Source organism: Phyllopteryx taeniolatus, chromosome 2, assembly GCF_024500385.1.
Source record: "Phyllopteryx taeniolatus isolate TA_2022b chromosome 2, UOR_Ptae_1.2, whole genome shotgun sequence".
NCBI classification, from domain to species: Eukaryota; Metazoa; Chordata; class Actinopteri; order Syngnathiformes; family Syngnathidae; genus Phyllopteryx; species Phyllopteryx taeniolatus.
In genome coordinates, this window is record NC_084503.1 from 1,984,891 (window position 1) to 2,007,548 (window position 22,658).

At 43.7% G+C, this 22,658-nt stretch overlaps 1 long non-coding RNA gene across 3 annotated transcripts in view; it reads left to right on the plus strand.

Annotated features, from left to right (window-relative positions):
- The window catches only part of LOC133474516 (uncharacterized), an 83,478-nt gene extending 61,841 nt beyond the window's left edge, over positions 1-21,637 (plus strand). For all 3 annotated transcript variants that reach the window (XR_009787523.1, XR_009787522.1, XR_009787521.1), the window contains 3 exons: positions 11,534-11,679; positions 12,641-12,808; positions 21,153-21,637. This is a non-coding gene — a long non-coding RNA (uncharacterized LOC133474516). The remainder of the gene's footprint in view (positions 1-11,533; positions 11,680-12,640; positions 12,809-21,152) is intronic.
- Positions 21,638-22,658: the final 1,021 nt, after the last annotated feature.

Consider the following 22,658-nt stretch of genomic DNA (forward strand, 5'->3'; position numbering starts at 1 on the left):
ACGCTTTCAAATAGTTTTGCCCCCAAATTACCAGTGTGTTGCACATTTTCCATCTGTTCGTACACATCCGTCAACACGTATATGGTACTCATAAGCAGTCATCGATGCTAGGACCAGATGAGTGATCGGTCTTGTTTTTGTTCGTGAGCAAAAAAAAAAGACTGGAGCTGGGCAGGCAGAACTCTCGGTCTCTTCACCCGTCCTTCTTTCGGCTCCTTTTCTAAGCACAGCTACTGAGACACATCCATCATCTCATTGCCAGACATGGCCATGGACACAGAATACTGTTTTTGTTGGTTTGTTTTTTTAAGATCTAGGACAGAAAGAAATATGATCTCTTGACACTTATCAGCCTTGCTTTGCCACTGTAGCCCCTAAATTATGCGTAGAACTGCATGCATACTGTGTATTTAAAGGAAAGTCTTTATTTACATGGCTATGACGTCTAATTCCAAATTGAGTGCCGATATCTAGTATTTTTGGACTGTCTATTTACATCGACAGGCAAGACACCCAGATCCAATATCACTGAGCTTACATTTACACCTGAAACAACCCGCATGCACACATGCCAGAAACAGATAAGTAACCACTCACCAAAACTAAAAAGATTGGCATTGGGGAAATAGGGTCAAAAGGTAGGTAACCTCGGTGTTAACTTTGGCCGCTGTCGGGCATTTTGGGATATTTCATGGCCAGCGTACCTCTCAGCTTTCACTGCAGTTTTGATTTGTGTAACTTCGGTGGATGTGTGGGTGACTATTCTGTATGTCATTTTGTCAAAAGGCTAAATCCAATCTGATTGATGCAAAATTTTCATCACGTTTTGACCAAGGCATTATTTGGGTATGAAGATATCTGAGTTCCCCCCTCCGCCCCCCCCAACACACACATTTTTACACTGCCTTGACGCATATCCAAACTGGGCCACATGGGAGAAAATAAAATTGTAATTGGGTCACCTGAAAAATATACTGGAAACTCAGATTCAGAAAGCGTTGAACTATGAGAATAGTGCTTTGAAGTTGCCGGCAGAAGGCGGAGCCTGGAAAACGGGGATTGATATTAGAGCCAAATATTTTAGATACACAGATTTCACATCAACATTTTTCATTTTGGATCCATACGATTGACCAGACAATTAAAGGGCTCTTCTTCTTTTTTTTTTTGTATGTATCACGTCATTAGTGTTTTTACACACACCTAATTATGTGTCGCTGTTCCAAAAATGAACGCGCAACTCCTCCTTGAAGACGTCTCCTCATTACCTGCTGCGTTCTGTGAACTCTTCTGTTGTCTCATCAGATGGAAAAAGAAGTGTCGCCGTCACCATAAATAACGGCGCCTTTCCCTCACATCCAGTATTTTTAACCTGGCAGTCTTAGTGCGCCTTCTGCAGCTCCCCAATTCGGCATGATTTACTGCCTTATATATCATTTAAGAATCAATTTAAATGAACTTCCCTTATGTTCAGGCAGGGGAACGTGGGCTTAGTGGATTTATAGCTCATGTGTGGAGGATGGCATCTTATTGCAAGAAGAAAATTAGACTTTATGCATTTGTGAACGTGTATAAGTATTTGCCAGGGGGCCTTTTGTGAGGCTTTATTGAAAACGCTAACTAGGTTCATGAAATAGTCTTAATACATCCACCCAGGGCTCGACTTTGACAACGTTTTTTGCTCACCAGCCGCGGTGGCTACCAGTTTCCCAGAGTTACTAGCCACAAAATATTTCCTCGATCTAAACACATTCGTCAACGGCCGATCGAACATTTTCCCGATCGAATTCCATTCGTCAAGGGCGGTGGTGGCGCTTTCCCCTGATTGAAATGCAACCCGCCAAAATGGCTAGTGGGAGTGGCGCTGTTAAAATTCCCCCGGAATTTGGCAGGTTGGCGGGTGTTAAAGTCAAGTCCTGTATCCATCCATCCATTTCCTACACCGCTTGTCCTCATTAGGGTTCCCATTAGGGACGTGGGAACCTCTCAACTGTGTGGCCCTGGTGTGAACCATTATACCACTGTGCTGCCCATCGTAATGCAATACTCTCTCTCATATAGAATATGTACCCAAACAATTTATGTCTAATTAATGCATTTAGTCATACCACCAGCAACACAACTGGTCAGTTTATGTGAGGTTCAAAATGTCTTCTCTCGTCGTGATGCAGTGGAGTCTTACACAACTCCAACCGCAGTAGTACATTGTTAAATGAATGCATCTATGACAATCAAAATGGAGCATCACGATCTTTGTAAAGGCTGAATTTCGGATACAGCTCAAGTTGTTCGTAGATGGGTGAATGAGCAATTAAGTGTTCACTGAGGGCATATTGTTCACTGAGTGACATATTGTCACTGCTTTAAACATCACTCGAGAAATAGTATATAATGTTTGAGCAATGATCGTCACATTTAGTACTCGTGCTCGGCAATATGGACAAAATCTTCCAAGATATACTACCTTTTCAGTGTAATGACTTCAGTGCTATGACCGCTTACTTTTTCACACTTTATTTGGAAGTGACATTAAACAGAGCTGTCACAAATGAGAAATGCATCCAGTAGTACTGCAATATGAAATGTTGAGGGCCGATTAATGTGTTCCACGTGTGAGTTTTTAGTGTAGTGGACCTCCGGTTGACTGCTATGCTTTTCTTCCAAACAATGTGTAGTTTGGGATAAATATACTCAGTGAAGTGTTCAGTGACACTCCAACTCTGACTCCCTTTCTTCGGCTGCACAACAACATAACTTGTGGAAATCTTTGTTTGAAAAATGGATAATTGACGACAGAAACGATGGCGAAGAGAAATGGCGCGGTAGACATTTTTCTATCGGCTTTTGTATTTCTGACACATCATCTTCGGGTAAATTGGAAGAGTTGACAACTATAAAAAGGGAAATGGTTCTGCTGTAGGGCAGTCATGGCTGACAGAGTGAGACCATCTGTGTCCTTGCTACTGCAAGGCGACATGATTGCGAGGAAGGAGTGATGAAGGAATGGAGCCAATAAAGACCTGCACAACTGTTGGTGGTCACAGCTCACTGCATACATTCCCACCCGGTTGCCTTCAGGTCTGACCTGTGTAGGATTTGTGTCTATCTCCATAAGTCTGCAAACACCTCTAGAAAATACACACACATAAATGCAGACAGGTGTGCAGACTTAGTCAACAAGATTTGAACACGGCACTTTCACGCACACGTGCAAACGTCTGCATAATGTATGAAAGCATTCTTCTGCCACCTGGGAAGCAGAGTTGACAGACACATATGGTGGCTCACCATTGGCGCAGGTGTTTCTGGCTACTCAGGCTGTAAAAACTCAGCTCGCTCCCACAAAATGTTCGACATTTCTGACTGTGCATTCAGGCTTCGGACTACTGGTCCACAAAAAAATGCCATATTTACACTTCATTTTTTAAGGATCCATCTGGGGAAGAGCTGCGAAAATGTGTTTAGAAACTTCAGGCACACTTGAAAAGTGATTGGATAGAGGTTTAGTCTGTTTTACCAATTATGGGTCAATCTTGGCGGCACGGTGGGCGACTGGTTAGAGCGTCGGCCTCACAGTTCTGGGGACCGGGGTTCAATCCCCGGCCCCGGCTGTGTGGAGTTTGCATGTTCTCCCCGTGCCTGTGTGGGTTTTCTCCGGGCACTCCGGTTTCCTCCCACATCCCAAAACCATGCACGTTAATTGAAAACTCTAAATTGCCCGTAGGTGTGAATGTGAGTGCGAATGGTCGTTTGTTTCCATGTGCCCTGCAATTGGCTGGCGACCAGTTGAGGGTGTACCCCGCCTCCTGCCCGATGATAGCTGGGATGGGCTCCAGCACGCCCGTGACCCGCGTGAGGAGAAGCGGCTCAGAAAATGGATGGATGGATGGGTCAATCTTCTGATAGCCTTCCAATCAAGAATATCCTTCATAAATGCTCTCTGGACTTTTAGTGAAAGGTGTCCCCATTCCATAAAACTGCTACCAAGATATTGCCTCTGTTTACATCTTATAGATGCTTTTGGCTTTCTTGATATTCAAAGTCACACCTGGAAGTGACATCTTTGTCTCCTCAAAATAATTGGTCTAGCTGCAAACCTACACTTATGACTCAGTATTGCTACGAATTTCAGCATTCGGACCTCCAGATATGCGACATTTCAAAGAGAAAGGCGTTCCTTCTCTTATTGTTGTGTCTCAAGTATAGCAAAAATGAAGAAAAATCTCCACATAAAAAAGAAAATCACTTTACTGTGGTTATCTTTGCAGTGCATGGCAGATGGCACAGCGATGTCTCACCATATGCCAATAGCTGTATGTCTCCCAGTTCAATGAAAAAAACTCAATCTTGCGTATTATCCGTATTTATCACGGAGTGAAATGAAAAAGAAAATGAGGTTGGCTGGCCGCAGACGAGTATCAAGATAGTGAGTGAGTCGTACATAACAGGCTGGCAACTGCAAACAGGGCAACCTAGCTTTGAACCCACCAAACAGTATGTGTGGTCCGGCATGATTATGGCAAACAGAACGCATTTCTTATGGACAAAAGTGTAACGGAAGAAAGCTATTGCACCCTGCATCCATTCATCTGGGAAGACCTTTGACAAGATTTTGGAGTGTGGAGTGGGAATATTTGTCCATTCATCCAGAAAAACTGATTCTGCCACAGAAAGGACCTGCTGGCTCGCTATGTTGTACTGTAGTTCATCCCAAAGGTGTTTGATGGAGTCGAGGTCAGGGTTCTGTTTTCATCGACATCAAAATCATCCAAGAATGCCCTTATGAACCTTGCGTCGTGCAATGGCGCGCACTCATACTGAAAGAGAAACGAGACCTGGTTTGTTCTTTCTTAATTCTTTTGTGTCGAAGGAAAATGTGTGTAGACATTTTCATTAGCATTTTATTTGTTGTGGGTTGAGAATCTCTGGCATGAGGCAGATTCACAGGTTGCGATTAAATTCAATCGATATATTTAAGGGTGGAATCGTTCAATACGATTCGGTTCAGTCTGGGAGTGATGCGGTGTGGAAACATTGCGATAGTTAACGTTTGTTGACATAGCCGTTAATTGTAACGGACCCAATTCTATAAATGACGGTGTTTTCAAACGTGAACAAAAAAAACTATCCTGAGCATTGGTGCTTAACTACTTTAAGCTCGATCTTTGAAATTTAGAGGTAGAATAGAGTAGATATAGAGTAAAATACAGAAAAAAAAGAGAACAGATATCGATGATTTCCTCAGCTCATAATGAATTGTGGCCGAGTTGTCTGAAATAGTTCTGAATAACGGCATCCATTTTTTTGCTGTGTTCTCGCACTGTTCGCATGCTCCTCCTTGTTTTTTTGCGTGATTTTAACTCACGCGTCACTGTGTTTTCTCATGGCATGAAAGTCGAGATTTGTTGTTGAATCGGTGTACTTCAAGAACTGCTCAGGATAACTTACAAATGGCATTGCTTTGTACGAGTTGTCTATTTCTTTTGGAAAATCCCAAGATGTTCCAGATTTGAAACTTTTGTTTCCTTGGTTTGTTGAAAATTGTTCTGTTTGAGTCACCAGTTCCACCAGCGCTAGCGCTTTCATCAGTGCTAGTGCTGTTGTCAATGTTCACATCCATTTGTATTTGTTTTTCGATGTAGTTGTCACACATAGGTGTACTGTTTTGGAGAGTCAATTTCCTCAGCATTGTTTTAGAGATGAAAACTGTAAAGCCTCAGGCACCCGACTCCCAGTCTCGCGAAAGCCGATCCACAACTCTACAATTGATTCATCTGAGGATTCCTGGCTGATTCGTCTGGATTGAGGAATCTGCTAACGACACAGCTGTATTTCTCCCCTTTATGAATGGCTGTCCGGTGTTATCGGTTTATCGTTCCCCACGTTAAAGTTGTATAATAGATCGAACTATGATGGTTGAAATGATCTGTTCCAGGCCAATGGTGGAACTCTGTTGTTCGGATTTGGAGATCATTGATCAATAGCAATGATCACCGTCATGGCTGTACAAGGAATATGTTCAAATAACTGTGTACTAACAGTAACTCCTCACTAAAAAAAATCTTTCTACCATAACGCCGATAACCATTGGTGATGATAGGAGTCTTCCTGCTTTGAATTCACTGAAGAGATCTTCTTCTACCTTTGTCGAGGCTGGTCAAAAAAGCCAAAGGAAAAGCATGCAGAATGAATCTTCAAATGTGAGATGTGTTAGAGGGAACGTGGCGCCCATATTTTGCAAAGTGGAGGACAGTACAGGAGAGAGGAGAAAGAAAAAAAAAAAAAAAAAAATCCAGGAAAATATTTTGGAGGTCTTGGGCGCCAGGAAAAGAGAGAGGGAAGTCCTCCTCTCATTTCCTCATCGTTTCCAACAAAGCAAGGTATTCAAGAAACACCTGTGGTTTGCACTATAAGAGATCCCAAGCTTCCTCTTCCTCCTATCATTGGCTTCCTCATCCTCCATTTCACCACCGCCACCACTACAACCCTCCCTCCCTCCCGCCGCTGCTGCTGCATATCTTTCTGGCCTGGGGCATAATCTCCTCGCCTGACAAAAAATGAAAGGAAGAGATGCTGACATGTAATAAAGCCCAACTGATACTGTTTGGGGCTAATGCTGGCTGCGGCTGCCGACTGAGGCTGGCTTCTTTTCTGCATTTCTGCAGCACAATGGAGAGGGAGCGACACTGTCTTTGCAGTATTTTCCACTCTACAAAAATGAAATTACTGATGAACAGATGCCTGTAAATGAGTTGTGGACAGGAAGAGTATGGATGAAAAGAAAAAAGAAGTGAAATGCAGGGCTAGAAAAACAGGCAAGGGTGGGGTGTTCTGCTCAGAAACCTACTGTGCTTTGTCACCAGGGGAACATATAGCTTTTAGCACTCCAGCCTGAAGTGAAAAAGATTGCTCGCTCTCCAGCTTCCCCTTTCTTCCTCTTTTTCGCAGGTCGCATCTTTTTATCTCTCTTCTTCCAAGCACTTTGTTTTGCTTTGGTACTGCTCTGACACACCTTTTATCCGCTTTAAGGCAGCTCTGAATTGAAATAAATTCATTGCTTCTGCCTTTTCATGCGACTGCAGAAGATTTAAAGCTTTTTTTCTTTCCAGAACAGTCAGGGCTGTCATTGAAACATATTACCCCTGTTTCTTCTTACTCCTCACACAGGTGGTGGTGTCAAGCCTGCGGATGAAAAATGAGGAACATTTCGAGAAGTCTCTTTTTTCAGACCATATCAGCTTCCAAAGTTTCCTATTTAAAGAGTTGGACGACAAGCCTGTTGGGTGACCAAGTATGGTTTTGATATGGCAGGATGCACACGAAGGCGAAAAAGGCTTCATGATGACACACGAAGGAAACGGCTATGAGGAATGGACTTTAGCTTCCACCCACATGTCCAGCTCTGCCAGCAAGGTACAAACACCCCTGGCAGCTCCTAATCCCCACCTAGATTGTCTCGAAGGCCGCCTCTTTTTCTGTCCTTGGGTCTCGGGAAATGAGCACCTGAGCTCTGATTCCTCCCCCTCGTTTAGCAACAAATGGAACCCACTCCTTGAGCTACCTCCTGCTGTTCCAGATTACAGCTCATTAGGAGTCGCAGCAGAGCCAGAGCCCGCACCACGCCTCCCCTCTGATTTCCACATAGTTTCCTCTGATTCCTGAGCAGCGCGACGTGACTCACCATCAGAAATGGTGGAACGGCTTGTTGTGAAGGCCGTTTTAAAGCATTTTGACTGATCTTTCGAGACTCACAAAAAAAAGACCGTACAAGATTTATACTAAACATATACATACTGTGTTCGAGTGTGACGTGACTAAATCCAACTTCCGTGTTGGCATTTCTCTCCCTTATGATCGACGGGAAAAGCCGAAATTCACCCCAAATCCTTTTCTTCTACCCAAAAGCTGTACCGATCCGAAATCCAAAGCCATGCCAACTGCAGGGATCTGTTTGTCATTACAGTGGTTTACAAACTTTGATTTTCACAGAGGAACTGGGCGAGGCCCTCCTTCAAGCCTACCGTTTGAAAAACGTACTTGACGTTTATATTCATCGATGGCAGTGGACGGTTGGATCGCATTTGATGAATACAAACGTCCATGGCAGCGAATGAGTTAAGACAGAGTGACGATTGGATTGTAAAATGTATGTAATGAAAAAAGATTTTTCTTAGCATACTGTGTGTCTGACTGACATTGACTGGCAAGCAGTCTATGATGGCGGACCGCACCTCAAAAGTGCCCAAAGTCATCTGGCTTAGGCTCCAGCTCACTCAATTGACGGCTCCAATTACCGGAGACACATTCCTTGTGTGTTTTTTGGACATACTTGGCAAATAAAGATGATTCTGATTCTGATTCTGATTCTGATGAATGAGGACAAGCGCTGTAGAAAATACGGGGTGGTGAGGATAAGCGGTAAAGAAAAGGGATGGATGGACACATGCCTGTCTCACGACCAGCTCTCTTTTTTCAGGATCTGCCATTCACACACACACACACACATTTTTCATACGAAATTGCAACCTCGTGTGACAACAACATGCCAAATGAGACTGTAAAAGTTTATGAGGAGATCACCAGGGTCATGGTTTGCTACCTTCTTTTTCATATGAATAGGCAACACTTAGTGAGTTGGCTTGCCAGTTAAGCTTTTGTACACTACTCCAGTGCTTCTGCTTCAGTCTGTCTTTTGTTGGTTGGAATAAAACGCACTAAGAGCGCTTCTCTCAAACTGTCAGCTGCACCAGGCAATGCGTGGTAATTGCCATTGAGAGGCTTTGTGTTTTACATTCATTCTCTGTTTTTCTTCCTTCCTTCCTGTTTCAGACCATGGGAATTCAAGCCCATCTCTCCTCGCCCATCTACTCGCAAAAGGTTTGCTTTTCTTGCATTGTTGCAAGATACAGTAGCAGATGTGAGGAGCAAATACTGGTTTAAACTCAGGCCTCGTTAATCCGTTCACAAAAGTATTTGACTGGAGTTGCGAAGTGAGGCAAAATTGAGCAAGCACTCCTGTGAGAGGTTTGTCATTTAATTTTGATTAATTCCATTCAAACTTGTTTGTGTTCAAACATAAATGCCCCCAATTATAACGGTGTCACTGGTTTGATTTTTAAGCAGCAGTGCAGTCAGGCAGAATTGCACTTGAGATGCAAGATAATACGACCGAGAGAAAGAATCAAACAGTTTACATCTTCTACCTCAGTTTATGGGCTCCACACTCGGCTGCAAGATTTACATCAAATCTATCCTCTGAGGCTTCTTCCGACTAAACAAGACAGCATGATAGCAGTGTTGTGGGCTGCGGGGAGCTATAGCAAAAAAAAAAAAAAAAACACAGTCAGTCGTCCTGCTCCAAGCCACACCGCCACGATAGGCTCCCTTTCACCTCTGACCCTGCTGTCATCTTGACGGGCGGAGCGTCTGACAGCTCGTCAGCTGCAGTCATTCTGCTCCCACGGACGCTGAAGCATGAAGAATACAATAAGCGAAATTCTGAAAGACCCGACGTATACAGACTTCAAATCCGAACAAGTTTTCAACGCAGCGGACAGGCTGACGCTGATTGTCTGAAACGTATACGCAGGCACGGCTTGAAAATATGCAGCCTCTTTTCTCCGCTCTATGACTCACTTCCAGTTGTTTTTGCCTTCTCCTTTCTTTTTTTGCTCCTCTCTACCCTCGGGCTCGACTCAACAGCATACAACTTCTGTTCATCTCACTTCACGCTGCCTATTGCTTTTCAACCAAATCAAAAGTTCTTTTGAAAAATGTGTGGAATTAAGCATTTAAAAATAAAAAAAAAGCAATAATAACAGTAATGACAATCAGTTATTATCATGATGTACATCTTTTTGTCGACCTTGCAACCACTTAGGTATGTTACCTAAAGTGTGGCGCGTGGGACAGTTGATTGGACAACAAAAGAATCGTCCTTTCTGCGCAAAAATGAAGATGAAATAGCAATAAGAAGCACGCCCATTTAATAAATACAGTGGATTGGGATTTAATTCTCTCATGCTCAAATGGGACCTCATTCACACATACACCACCGCTAAAAAGTTTTACAACACCCAAATTTGTCCATTTTTTAAAACTGCAAGTCAAGCAGTTCCAGTCTAGTCCAGTGATTAAAACGGTACACAATAAGACAAGTGGTGAACTGCCAGAGGTTAAAAAAAAAAGAACACGTATATTGCATTCACTTGAAGTCTCGGCGCCCTTTGCACAATGGTCATTGCACCGGACTATTGCAATATTAGTCTTTCGAACTGCTCTAAGTGCTAGAGGACTCTGCATCTTTTTGCACAATTGTCAAAATAAAATAATAATGTACCGGCATTACCAGATAACTAGCAACCCTTTTTTGCTCAGTGACTGTTTTTCTCAATGTCTTTCTGTCTCCAAAGTGTTCTATAAATTGACTGCCTGTTGTCGTACTAGAGCGGCTCCAACTAGCGGAGACAAATTCCTTGTGTGTTTTTTGGACATACTTGGCAAATAAAGATGATTCTGATTCAAAAAAGTAATTTTCTGAGTAATTTTTTTGAGGGCTTTGTTTTTTTGAATATTTTTTTCTGTTTTTCTGACAAAGTTTTTTCCACCTGCTTTTCTGACTATTTTTTTTTCGGTTTTTCCTGACTATTTTTTTCCACCTGCTTTTCTGACTATGTTTTCTGTTTTTCTGACAAATTTTATTCCCACCTGTTTTTCTGACAAATTTTTTTCCACCTTTTTTTCTGATAAATATTTTTCTGAGTTATCGGGACACATCGAACTCACGTGATATCCTGCGAACTGCAAGTGACTCTTTGCGGACTCACTAATGGCGGATTACTGCCGGGCCGGGTTTGTGGTACATACGCCGGCGAAGCCGATTCCGGCGCCTCAGTTGCACACCGTGCGGGTCCAGTATTTTCATCAGTCTCCTGATCGTCTCTTGAGTCGCCACGTAGCCAGCCTGAATGCATTTTAAATGCATCATCTTGTACCCATGGAGCATATGATATCTGTCCAACTGATTCTGTTGGACAAACAGGTGCCGCAGGTGCCTGTGTAATTTCGACAAACTAATAACAACACCATCTATGTGACTCGAAGACAGGAGTATCTCCCGGTGTCTTAAACCCATATCAAAATAAAACTTGATCAAACTAAATAAGTCGTCATGTTGCTTACTACGCATTCCGCAAAGAGTCACTCGCAGTTCGCAGGTTGTGGAGTTTCGATAACTCCGAAAAAATTAGTCAGAAAACCAGGTGGAAAAATATTTGTCCGAAAAACAGAAAAAAAAATACTCCGGAAAAACTGACACACTACATTCATCATTAAGAATGATTTTCAGTAAACTATTCAACCAATTGCTATTAAACTTTGATGGAAATCACTAATGACCTTCGAGTACAAATCTTGTACATTGTTTGAAAACTCTCAATAGGGGGGCCTTGACCTCTCCCATCACAAAAAATCCTGCCGCCATTTGTCAAAGTGTTGAATCTGTCTCTTTTGCCTGCCTCTGTCCAAAAACCAGGAGTCTGATGTCGAGGTGTGATGGGTGACTGTCAAGAACAATGCATGAGTCCCCACAATGACATTGCACTCCGCATTCTCCTGAAAGAGATGGATTCGCTCTGCATTTGAGTCCTCGCAGAGATTGAGCGACAGTCAGTCAGCAAGGTGAGAGGCAATCACACAGTGGACACATCAGTTAGTTACTTCCACAGGAGAAAACTGGTGGGCAAACGCTATTTCACCAGTAAATGATTTGTATTCTCTGCCCGTTTTAATCTCTCATGGTTCTTAAGGGTTTGCATGTTTATCTCAGTTCTCCTTTTGCTCTTGTGAAAGAGAGGATGTTGCTCCTTGGATGAGCCTGTCTCGAGAATTAACTGGAAACGCCAGACCAGTGGCGCAGACCTGCCAGTTCAGTGCCCACTCTCTCTCAACTCACCAAGCCTTGTGGTGCCGTTTCAGTGCCAACCCACACATTCATTTATACTCGCACAAACACTACCGACACCCACTGCCACACTGCATTGTTTCAACTTTTGTTACTTGAAAACATTTGGAGATTATTGTTGCGGATCTTGGAATGCAGCTTTAGTATTAAGTCATATTTATGACCTCACAAATGTTCTGGATGAATTGATAGAGAATTCCCACAGACACTCAAATTTTGTAAGTCGATTTGGAATGAAACTACATTGCCCTGTTTGATATTTTCACTTCCTGTATGCCATGTGTCGCAATATTTTTCCTAGTATACAGTAGTCTATGCTCTTTGATCTATTCTTTGGAGTGACCTGCCAAAAATGTCAATAAAGTCAATGGCTTATAAGACCCTTTTTCGTGTGTTTCACCTCGTATTTTGTTCCCCATTTTCCCAATGTCCCTTCGTATCATTTTTGGGTTGTTCTGCATGTAGGTCAAGTGGTGTTCACCAGTTAAAGTAGTGGACGTTCGCTGAGGATGTGGGAGTCTCCGTAGAACCTCCTTCACTCGAGATTGCTCTGACCTTCACAGCCACTTAATAAGTCAACACACGGCAGAGCTATTTACCCTCTGTTTGTTTACAGATTAAATACTGTAAAGCCACACACTATACACAAAACCAACTTGCATTTTTCTTGCCGTCCAGGGTCAGGTGATGTCACCCATCCGTCCCCCAAGTCTGGTCCAGCATTCATTATTCTTCCATCTGTTGACAAGTCCACCTGGTGCCTCTGCAGGTTGCCAAACTTTGGATTATCTAGCATGACAGTGTACCTAGGGGCTGTTTGGACCAAATCCACTCCCGAGCTACCAGGTGACAGCACTGTTTCTTGTCCATGACACACTAAAGCTCTCCCCCGTTTGAGAGCTTTGGATGCATGCATTCTATCTGTTACTTCCGGTGTCCTTGCTTTATAGCTAATCAGTGACCCACAGGAGAGTCACCTTGGTCTACGGTTATGTCAATATCCAAGCATGCGGTTTGTGATTGCCATACTTAATAAACCCACACGTGTCTTATAAGGAAATACAATGAAGAACACATGGTGCGGATACATCAACCAGCCACAAAGAAACAAGCACTTACACAATGAGATCCAGTAAATATGAGTGATCGGAAATGTTTACAATGAATAAAAAATTTTCAGTTTTGATTGCCTGTTAGATTTTGCAGTGTTTATTCCGGTACTTGTAGTTCGCAGCAGTGTTGACCTGCACTGCATCCTACTTAGATCCGTTTCTAATATTAAGATCTGGTTGTTACCTAGCTGCTATTGTTTTGATTTGGTTTGGAATCCAATTAAAGTTGCAGATACAATAATGCGTCTTCAGTTTTTTGAATCGAAGCCCAGTGCGGCAGCCATTTGAGCTGAGTTTTCAATCCAACATGTCAGACTGACATGTTCAGGAACGCTTTGTGTAGGCCACATGTGTCAAACTGGTGGCCCGGGGCCCATATCCGGCCCACCACATCATTTTATGTGGCCCGCGAAAGCAAATCAAAATTGCTCATTGTGTTCTGGTGTAATGCCATTGAGATATTTGCAACCATTTATTTTGTTACCAATCCCCCTGTAATAGTTGAAAAACATGTTTTTATAGGCTTCTGATTTCAAAACTGGCTATTCATCAATGTGTTGTGTATACTGTATGTAATTACAGTATATGAGGTAATCTTTCATTGATATGGGTTCACAGTTGTAGCGACCCTCCGAGCCAAGTCATAAAGGCGATGTGGCCCGTGACAAAAATTATTTTGACACCCCTGGTGTAAGCCATCTGAGCAAACCTTATTTTGTTGTTATATTCAATTTCACTTCTCTACTTGTGCTCTAACTTGCTGAGGTTGACCAACCAGTGAGAGAGATTTGTCACCAAGCCCACCACCGCTGACTCAATTGGGTCAATCGTCCGGAAAAACAGCTGAATACCGACATGATGGGCATTCAGAAAGCTAAAAAAAAAAAAAAAAAAAGGTAGCCTATAGTCTACTCAGAGCAACAGCAATGGAATTAGTAAACAAGCTTAAATTATTACATATACTCTGCAAGAAGTATTGTCTCACACCTATCATTAACAAGGCCGCATGTTGTTTTGCACAAATAATCCAACGCAAAAGATTTAATATAGCTCCCACTGTCAGACAACAGGCGGCACGGTGGCCGACTGGTTAGAGCGTCAGCCTCACAGTTCTGAGGAGGGGGGTTCAATCCCCGGTCCCGCCTGTGTGGAGTTTGCATGTTCTCCCCGTGCCTGCGTGGGTTTTCTCCGGGCACTCCGGTTTCCTCCCACATCCCAAAAACATGCATTAATTGGGGACTCTAAATTGCCCGTAGGCATGACTGTGAGTGCGAATGGTTGTTTGTTCCTATGTGCCCTGCGATTGGCTGGCAACCAGTTCAGGGTGTACCCCGCCTCCTGCCCGATGATAGCTGGGATAGGCTCCAGCATGCCCGCGACCCTAGTGAGGAGAAGCGGCTCAGAAAATGGATGGATGGATGTCAGACAACACTGTGAAGTAGCCAATTGAATTAAAGCCTATAGGTTGGTGTTGCGCTACTGAAATGAGCTACAGCCTTTTTTTCATCAGTTCTTTCTTCTGTAGTTGCAGAACTAAGAGACACTTTTACATTTGTTATCCAGGTAGAGAAGAAAGCTGTGGAATTAGAGTTTAATCACATAAAGAAAGTAAGAGGTGGAGTGGGGAACAGTGGGTGAGGGTGGGGACTGCATGTGTGGTGGGGGAAATTAATTTTCATTGTGGCTCTGCAGCTGGTAATGAATGACAGACAGGGCGCTCTCAGCTGGATCACAAAGAGGAGGAGGGCTAATGGAATTGTATTGAATCAGTCTCGAGATTCACCAGGAGAAAACACAAGGTTGCTATTACCCTTTTTCAATGTCATGACTTGTTAAAGACATGAGCTCTCCCCCTGACTTCATCGGAAAAAATGTGTTTAGTAACATATGCGCTGCATTATATATTGACTGAGATGACCGATTTAGTTTTGATCAGGTCTAAGGAAGAGAGATATGAAAATAGATTTCTCCTGTTTCATAACTTCATTGCGGTCCGAGAAGGTTGTTTTGGCAGCTCATCTACCAGCAGAGTTTTTCTGTGTTCTGCAATAATGACACATCTCGCAAGTACACTGAGGGCAGGTGAAAGCAGGTCCTGAAAGTATTTTTTTATTTTATTTTTTTTTGTCCTGTGTGTGTGTTGATTCAGTTTGGGGTGCAATTCTGCCTTGATGCTGTTCAGTAGAGCATGCAGTCAGCCAAGATGAGAACCTTCATACATTACTTTCTCTTGGCTGGGCTCTGTTGTATCATTCATCTGGACAACTTGGCTTCTAGTCTCATTGATTCCTGCTTGTATTTACTGTATTCCCTCAAGGAATTATGCACAGTTAAATCAAACCAAACAGGCCCAGCACATTCGGTCATCTGATGTAGCAGCATTGATTATTTCCTTCACATTTCAACTATACTTCCTTGCTCCAGCTCCTTCCTGCGGAGTGTCCAAATAAGGAGAGTTGGCCCCATTGGCTGAGTTGGCTCCCATTGGCTGATTAATGGTAAACAGGTCGTAGACAGTTACTTAGTAAACTTACTAGAATGACTATTACTACTATTACTATTTCCAAACCGATAATCAGATTAAAGTTACTTATCCTAGTCGCTGACAAGCAATTCAGTTTGTTGCTGGAGAATGCTTCAATGAGATTTCAGCAGAAAGGTTGCAGAGCCATAACTTACGATGGTGAGAGTGACACAGTTATTTAAGTTACGGAGCTAGCAGTATTGTACATATTACCAAAGATAGTTATCCTTTTCCGGGGTGTCTGTCCATGAGAAGTAAGTTCATGCCGCCACTTCGTGTGTATACAATTGATAAGTCAAAGAACTTAAGTCTGTGTCTTACCTACCTGTTATGTGCTAAGTCAACACGCTATGCTAAGTTCAGTGCTAGGTTAGCTTAGCAAGTGCTACAATTTATGTCTGTATGTAGCACTCATATTTAAGTTGTGTCTGATAACTGTTTGTATCCTGGTTAAATGCGCCTTATGCAACTGCTGAATGTAACTAATAAAGTCGCTTTTAACTTACCATAATTTGCTGAGTATGATACTCTCCCGGCCATAATGCACACCCCCAAAATTGACTCAAAAAAAATCAGGAAAACCCTTCTTTGTATGTATAATGCGCACCCATGACTTTCTATCCATTGACATATTTTCAGTATATGCAATAAATGTTTGTGGTGATCCCCTCTTAATTTGTTTTTCTGATTAAGTCTGATCAGTATTATTATTAATACTAAGGCTTGCTTGTTCTTTAGTAATGTACATCTTACTGTGTTTAGTTTTAACACGGTGGTTTAACGGAGGTATTTTCCACCTCCCATGAGACTATTGGCACGTCAGATGGCTTGCACAACATGCTGAAAGCAAGACAGGTCATGTGCCCAGATAACACGTTCACTCCTGGTGCACGATAAAAACAAAAATACTTAAGACACCACAAAAGCTGCAGAGGACGGATAAACATGAATAAGCGCTAATACAACCCCAATTCCAATGAAGTTGGGACGTTGTGTTAAACATAAATAAAAACAGAATACAATGATTTGCAAATCATGTTCGACCTATATTTAATTGAATACACTACAAAGACAAGATATTTAATGTCCAAACTGATCAACTTTATAGTGTTTTAGCAAATAATCATTAACTTAGAATTTTATGGCTGTAACAAATTCCAAAAAAAGCTGGGACAGGAGGCAAAAAAGACAGATAAAGTTGAGGAATGCTCATCAAACACCTGTTTGGAACATCCCACAGGTGAACAGGCTCATTGGGAACAGGTGGGTGCCATGATTGGGTAGAAAAGGAGCTTCCCTGAATTGCTCAGTCATTCACAAGCAATGATGGGGCGAGGTTCACCTCTTTGTGAGCAAGTGCGTGAGAAAATAGTCGAACAGTTTAAGGACAATGTCCCTCAACTTACAATTGCAAGGGATTTAGGGATGTCATCATATACGGTCCATAATATCATCAAAAGGTTCAGAAAATCAGAAAACCAATGTCAGTAAATACAATTCGGCGCTACATCCGTAAGTGCAACTTAAAACTCTACTATGCAAAGCAAAAGCCATTTATCAACAACACCCAGAAACGCCGCCGGCTTCTCTGGGCCCGAGCTCATCTAAGATGGACTGATGCAACGTGGAAAAGTGTTATGTGGGCCGACGAGTCCACGTTTCAAATTGTTTTTGGAAATTGTGGACGTCGTGTCCTCCAGGCCAAAGAGGAAAAGAACTATCCGGACTGTTATGGACGCAAAGTTCAAAAGCCAGCATCTGTGATGGTATGGGGTTTATCAGTTTGAACATTAAATATCTTGTCTTTGTTGTGTATTCAATTAAATATAGGTCGAACATGATTTGCAAATCATTGTATTCTGTTTTTATTTATGTTTAACACCACGTCCCAACTTCATTGGAATTAGGGTAACATTCACATTATTAAAATTATTGATTCAGGAAGAGAAGAGGAAGAGTCAGTTAATCATGAATCTCATGAATCCTAATCTGAACGCAGACTGAAAAGTCTGGAATTTCATTTGAGGGGTGGAAATTATAAAGATTACCTTCAATCATCCCCCACGCTCTACTACAGTCTCCTTTTTCTTCACTCTGCACCTCTAACCTCATTAGAGGATATTCTAGTCCCCTGCCATCAGTACATATATGACTCCATCGCCAGAGCTGCATTTGTGGAGGTACGGCTTGGCTTATAAATCCACTTAACCACTGCGACTGGGAATCCTCCTGAAATGTGACCAGTGTATTTCCAAGTACTGCTTTACTGATTTGAAATCCTAGCTCACTAACAAAATATATCAATCACTCCATGTCAGATCATAGTTGGTGATTAGCATAGTAATGTTCAACGTGTGTTATTTTTATTTTGTAAAACCATTTGCTTTGTTTATACAATAAGAACACCAATATTCCAATGATCGCTCTGGCACAGGTGACAGATTTTTGTGCAGAAATAGTTTTGCATAACTTGCTGTTACATGCCAGTTTCTGCCATCTGTTATTCTGTGTGGTTTCGTTCGAACTAACTGAATTCACCTATTACCAAAAGTGGAAAACAAAAAATGTTGAGCGCCTGATTTCTGCTGAGCAACAATTTCTGCAATCAGAAGTCTGTCCTCTGACAAGAATAAGGCATTAGATGGCAATGAGTGACCTTCATTGTGAAGCCACACACAGGTGTAATTAAACAATAAAAACAAGCAAGCAGTAAAACAATTCTAACGTGTGATAGACCCCGTTTTGTATTCGGATCCCGTTCAGCTATTCATTTTATCTGGATTTCATGTTTCGTGTTTCGCTTCTTGCTCTGCACGTGTCAACCCTCAAATAATCTTCATAGAAATAGTCTGTTCATCCAGCCATCCATTTTCTTCCACTTATCCGAGGTCGGGTCGCGCGGGCAGTAGCTTTAGCAAGGAAGCCCAGACTTCTCTCTCCCCAGCCACTTCCTCCAGGTCTTCCGTGGCATTCCCAGGCGAGCCGAGAGACGTAGTCTCTCCAGCGTGTCCTTGGGCGTCCCCGGGGTCTCCTCCCGGTGGGACGTGCCCGGAACACCTCAACAGGGAGGCGTCCTTGAGGCTTCCTAAGCAGATGCCGGAGCCACCTCATCTGGCTCCTCTCAATGCGGAGGAGCACCGGCTCTAGTCTGAGCCCCTCCCGGATGACCGAGCTTCTTACCCTATGTGTAAGGGAGAGCCCGGACACCCTGCGGAAGAAACTAATTTCGCCCGCTTGTATCCGGGATCTTGTTCTTTCGGTCAAGACCCACAGCTCGTGACCATAGGTGAGGGTAGGAACGTAGATCGACCGATAAATCGAGAGCGTCGCCTTTCGGCTCAGCTCCTTCTTGACCACAACGGACCGATACAAAGTCCGCATCACTGCAGACGCTGCACCGATCCACCGAACTCCTCCCACGCTCAGGTTTTTGCCTCAGCGACCACCAAAGCTGCATTCCGCTTGGCCAGCCGGTATCCATCAGCTGCCTCAGGAGTCCCACAGGCCAAAATGGCTGGATAGGACTCCTTCTTCAGCTTGACGGCATCCCTCAACGCTGATGTCCGCCAACGGGCTTGGGGATTGCCGCAACGACAGGCACCGACTACCTTACGGCCACAGCTCCGGTCGGCCGCCTCGGCAATAGCGGCACGGAGCATGGTCCACTCGGACTCAATGTCCCTTGCCTCCCCGAGACGTGGATGAAGTTCTGCAGGAGGTGGGAGTTGAAACTCCTTCTGACAGGGGATTCTGCCCGACGTTCCCAGCAGACCCTCACAATACGTCTGGGCCTGCCAGATCGGACCGGCATCTTCCCCCACCAGGTGGTGATCAGTTGACAGCGTCGCCCCTCTCTTCACCCGAGTGTCTAAGACATGCGGCCGCAAGTCCGATGACACTACCACAAAGTCGATCATCGAACGGCGACCTAGGGTGTCCTGGTGCCAAGTGCACGTGTGGACACCCTTATGCTTGAACATGGTGTTCATTATGGACAATCCGTGGTGACCACAGAAGTCCAATAACAGAACAACACTCGGGTTCTGATCGTGGGGGCCATTCCTCCCAATCACGCCTTTCCAGGTCTCACTATCATTGCCCACGTGAGCATTGAAGTCCTCGAGCAGAACAATGGAGTCCCCAGCGGGAGCGCTCTCCAGCACCACTTCCAAGGACTCCAGAAAGGGTGGGTACTCTGAACTGGTGTTTGGTGCATAGGCACAAACAACAGTCAGGACCCGTCCCCCCACCCGAAGTCGGAGGGAGGATACCCTCTCGTCCACCGGGGTGAACCACAATGTACAGGCGCCGAGCCGGGGGGCAATAAGTATACCCACACCTGCTCGGCGCCTCTCACCGTGGGCAACTCCAGAGTGGAAGAGAGTCCAACCCCTCTCGAGAGGACTGGTACCAGAGCCCAAACTGTGTGTGGAGGCGAGCCCGACTATATCTAGTCGGAACCTCTCAACCTCACACACCACCTCGGGCTCCTTCCCTGCCAGAGAGGTGACGTTCCACGTCCCTAGAGACAGTTTCTGTAGCCGGGGATCGGATCGCCTTCAGCCACCACCTAGCTCACACTGCACCCGACCCCTGTGGCCCATCCGACAGGTGGTGAGCCCAAGGGAAGGGGGACCCACTTTACCCTTTCAGGCTTTGCCCGGCCGGGCCCCATGGGTGCAGGCCCGGCTACCAGGCGAGTGCCTTTGAGCCCCACCTCCAGGCCTGGCTCCAGAGGGGGGCACCGGTGACCTGCGTCCAGGCAAGGGAAACCTAAATCCATAAATTTTATTTGTCATAGGGGTTTTTGGAGCCGTGCTTTGTATGGTCCCTTGGCTAGGACCCGTTTGCCATGGGTGATTCTATGAGGGGCGTGAAGCCCCAGACAACTTAGCGCCAAGGATCATTGGGACACATAAGGACCTCCACCACGATAAGGTGACGGCTCAAGGAGAGGTTATTCCAAATCTTGCTAAATGTCAATCAACAGTGAAAACAATTCCTTTCACTTCTGCACTGAGCAGAAGTAAATTACTCAGTACATTTTATTTTTGCCCAACACTAAAATAAAATGTCTAGTTTTGCGTAATTTCTCAGACAGACAAACAAATGCTGATAAATACATGGCAGGTTAGTATAGTTAAATCTCTACGCGAACCTGACATACAGTAGCTGTTTTCAACAGATGTCTGTCACACATCATGTAATAAGCGATACTACTCATTCAACTATATGACCACTTTTCTTTGGGAATCTGGTATTTTCGTCTAACTTTTGTCAAACTTTCAGAGCAGCATGGTGAGGAAATATCAGCATACTGAATATTTGTTTTGCAAGCGCTCAATCTATTGATTATTTTCCCCCTCTCAAGATAAAAGTTGTATTTCACTGATTTATTTTCCTTGCATGTGCCTGGGTTCCAGTCGAGCAGCTCCGTGTGCCAGCTAATTAATTGACTTGGATTTTTTTTCCTAGCCTTTTACCCTGAATGAAGTAATGTGCAGTCTGAAAGTCACAGATTACATGTTTGTTCTCTTTCTTTCAATTTATACAGAGCTCCTACTCTCTCTTTCTCTCTCTACATGGAGCCAGATTGCCCTTCACTGGACGTTATCAAGCTACTCTATCAAAGACATGTGTCACCACCCCCACGCTAGGACAACACCACTTCGCTGTAGTCGAGCTGCACCACGCAATTAAGGACAGTGCGCTTTGTCTTATCCTATCCTTTGTCCTACATGTTTACCCAACAACTCGCTCAAAAACAACTGCAAAAAAAAATACTCTCATTTCATGGCCCTGTAGACTGATAATGGTACTGTATCACGTAGCATTCAGTTTCCACAGTCGTGTTGTATTGTGCTGTACAGGATAACCTTGGAAATCCTTCAGTCTTACTGTTCACTCACAGTAAAAAAAAAAAAAACAAATAAAAATAAACCCACTGGGAATGATCGCTCCTTCATTGCTGTGCCTCACCAAGCACAACATCCATACGGACCAAACTCCACGGACCAATCGTCCACCACTGAGGAGCTTTACGGGCATAAATGACAGACGACAAAGTCCTTTTCTGGGACTTATAAGATCTCTCTAGTCATCCATTTAATAAAACTGTTTTTTGCTTCAACTGTCTCCCACTTGCTCTGAAAACCTTTTTTCTTTCTACACCAGAAGTGTAGCGAGTCAGGTCGCGACACTGGCAAAGTGAGCATCTGCTAGTGAGCAGAGGGCCAATGAGAAACTTATACTGTTTGTCCCAAAGCCCCCAAACACATCCGTCCTGCTAATTAACCTTCGGTCGCCTTCTTACTTTGCATATTTTGCGGGATAGAGGTAGAACAGTGTGCAGCAGGTGGGAGAGGAAAGACAGCCAGACCCCTGAATTATTCGTATTTAACAGGTCTTCTCTCATTTTCTGATTGGACCCTCATGCTCATGTCAATGTCCGTCTGTACGGTCATTACATGGCATTTTACATGCTGATCTTATGGCTTGCAATGGACTAGTGTTTGGCATGTCTGCCTCACTGTTCTGAGGTTCAGGGTTCTAATCTTGCATGTTTTTTCTCTGGGTACTCAGGATTCCCTATGACCCTAATGAATATACAGTATGTAATATGGATCATCTCTGTCTTGAGCTCCAATTCAAGAGAAGAAAGTCTTACCAAGGAGAATCAAAATGCACGTTATCCATTGTTTATTCTCTTCAAATACGGTGATACATTCACAGCCACAAACCAACAAGAGAAGCCCGAATGTTTTACAAACCCTTGTTTGCATCAATTATTCATGTTTATCGGCACAATAGGCAGAATGTGTTTTTAGTCCTGTGTTTCGTCTGACTTTCTTAGAAACAGACTTTTTGGAAAATGATGGCTGGGGTGAGGACTTTCCAAAACTCAGAGGTTTTTACAGGTTACTGTTTTAAATTGAAATCAAACTCAAGTGTTGTTGTTTTGGCCATTTACCTGAGAAGTTGTTCACGCCTAAAAACTCAAATATTTCAAAACTGGCAACGTGAAAACAGAGCACATGCACAGTATGTTTTAAAAACACTA